Genomic DNA, 2,306 nt, shown 5'->3' with positions numbered 1-2,306 from the left:
TTACCTTGCTGCAGGTGTTTAATCCATCAAAATGGATTTTCAGTACAACACGGGGTACGGAGGGCTGTGCACATGGCTGTCAGAATAACCTTTTTACAATACAGCTTGGCGTGCATGTGACAACTTTCCTTGTTATTTTCAGTAGTGTTCCCCCCTTCCACCCCTTTGGCTTTGCATTTTAAATGTATAAATCAAAAAAAAAAAAAAAAGGTATTCAGAAGCTCAGAAAGGTTTGAGTTCTGTATTTTGATTGTTGTAACGTGGCTTATTTTCATGAGATGATTTTTAGGCTGTGATGATGATGATTTTCTCAACATATTTTTGGTAGCTTGGAAAATGGAGGTAAATCAGGGTTCTATCATTTTACAGGCAGAAAGATATTTTCCCTTCTGCTTGTAGTCTGTCTTTTTTCTAGAAAAGGTGAGAGAGGAGCAGCCAGAGATTTTTGGTTCTTTGCAACTGTCATTGTCTTGTAGAAGAGAGACTCACTTCCAAATGTTGCATATTCAATTTTTATGACTTTTGTTATTGAATACGTAATCAACATTTATATGAAGACAGATTTTTTTCTTTCATACAGCTAAGCATTATAATCCTAAGCAAGAAAGTCATATGCTTCTGCCCTGTGCATCCTGAATTCTCTTGGAAACCTGGCTCTGCATCAAAAGAACAGAGTCACTATGAGTGGATATTCCTTTGCATTTGAGGTTCTCTCGAAGGTGGGCYGGATACCAATGGATGGGGAGGCAATTGCCATGAGGTCAGCTACACCTCAAGTACTTTGCAGTTAATAATTTTTTTAAAGGAAAAAGAGCATTGTCTTTATTTCAAGAAAATGTTTTTGGTAGTTATTTTTAGAGAGATCTCACTCTCTCTTCGGCAGATTGCCTGTGAGCGCACACTTACGGACTGGGCCTTGCAGGGACTCTTCCTCAGACTGGYCTTCAGTAACTGGTCTCGTCCTTCCACAGTGGCTGAAGAGCTGTGGAACTTCAGGCATTGAAATACTGTGCTGCTGAAAACTTTGGCAAAAAGAAGCTTAGGGACTTTTCCAAAGACTTAATAGGTCCACATTCTTAGACTTAGTTGTCTAAGCTCCATATCCAAATATGTTTCTAAGTCTAACTACCATTGAAAATTTTGACCCAGATATTTCTTTGCTTGCTGGGTGGCATATTCCATTTCTTTTCTGTTCCCGCTCTATAATTCTTCAGGGTGAAAATAGAATCAGTAGATTAAGAGAGTCATTTCTGACAAGCCTTAAATCTAATGGAATAAGCCTACAGAAGAAAAGCAGTTAGCTATGGTAAGATTGCAGGCTCTTTCCATTGTACGTGGATATTACAGGAGCAGATAATAAACCTTGAACACTAACTGATAAAGAAATGTTCTCTTCTCTTGGAAGACTACCTTTTACTAATTTAGATGGGATTCTCATTGTAAGTAGATGAGGTCAAATCTAGCTATATTTGTTTTCAGTGATAAGTTTATCATAGAGTTGATGCTCTGCAGTGTGGAACACTACAAAAACTGCAGTGCCAAACACTTTTCTAGTTTTCCAGTTTCAATATCTAATCTTTCATGATTTTTTTTTTTAGTGCCAGAAAGTATGTACTCATATTAGGGTCCTGTTCATTGCAAAACCATGTTTTTTTTCCTATTTTCAAAACCGTTTTATGTCAAWCTTGATTTTTCACTGTACTCTGAGTGCAGATGATGTGTCTGATGCTTTGTATTTGCATGYGGAGCAGCTAGACTGACAACTCACAAAGAAATGAATGATATTTGCCAAGCTAATGTGCATCAGTTTTTTCAGTTGTTCCATCCATGGAAATGAAGCAAAGGTGTAAAATGGGGTGATGAACATGCTCAGATGTGGTTTGAAAAGGGAACAGGCTAAAAGTACTACCTTATTTGCATGCGTTTACTGTGATCCTTAACCCGGTCAGTGCTTCTGAAGAAGGTTTGCGTATCATGTAAACTCATCTTTACTTAGTAYGGATTCAACTTCTGTATACAAAATGCAGATTTCTATCTCGACCTATCTATCCATCTTTATCTCTCTTYATCTCTCTATCTCCATTATTTTCTTACTTTATTTCCTAAGCTTTTTACTCTCGGATAAGCATATCTGAGGAAAATAAGGAAGCTTCACCTTAAAAATAGAAGCCCACTGTATATTTGAATATCATCAGTAGAATTTGGCAGTCTTAGCCACCCCAAAATCCTTGTTCATTTTGCATCTGGGCATTCGTAGATGTAGCTGATGAAAACTAAGTGTGTTAATCCTAACATTTTTTTGAGGC

At 37.4% G+C, this 2,306-nt stretch overlaps 1 long non-coding RNA gene across 1 annotated transcript; it reads left to right on the top strand.

Annotated features, from left to right (window-relative positions):
• The first annotated feature begins 700 nt into the window (after positions 1 to 700).
• Positions 701 to 1,235, top strand: LOC112958023. Its single transcript, XR_003251331.1, has 2 exons — positions 701 to 760; positions 884 to 1,235. It is a non-coding gene; the product is annotated as an uncharacterized LOC112958023 (long non-coding RNA).
• Positions 1,236 to 2,306: the final 1,071 nt, after the last annotated feature.

This window comes from Nothoprocta perdicaria, unplaced genomic scaffold (assembly GCF_003342845.1).
Source record: "Nothoprocta perdicaria isolate Ctin4 unplaced genomic scaffold, notPer1 scaffold_8, whole genome shotgun sequence".
Classification (NCBI taxonomy): Eukaryota; Metazoa; Chordata; class Aves; order Tinamiformes; family Tinamidae; genus Nothoprocta; species Nothoprocta perdicaria.
Note: the sequence above shows the minus strand (reverse complement) of the source record. Positions and strands in the feature narration are given on the sequence as shown.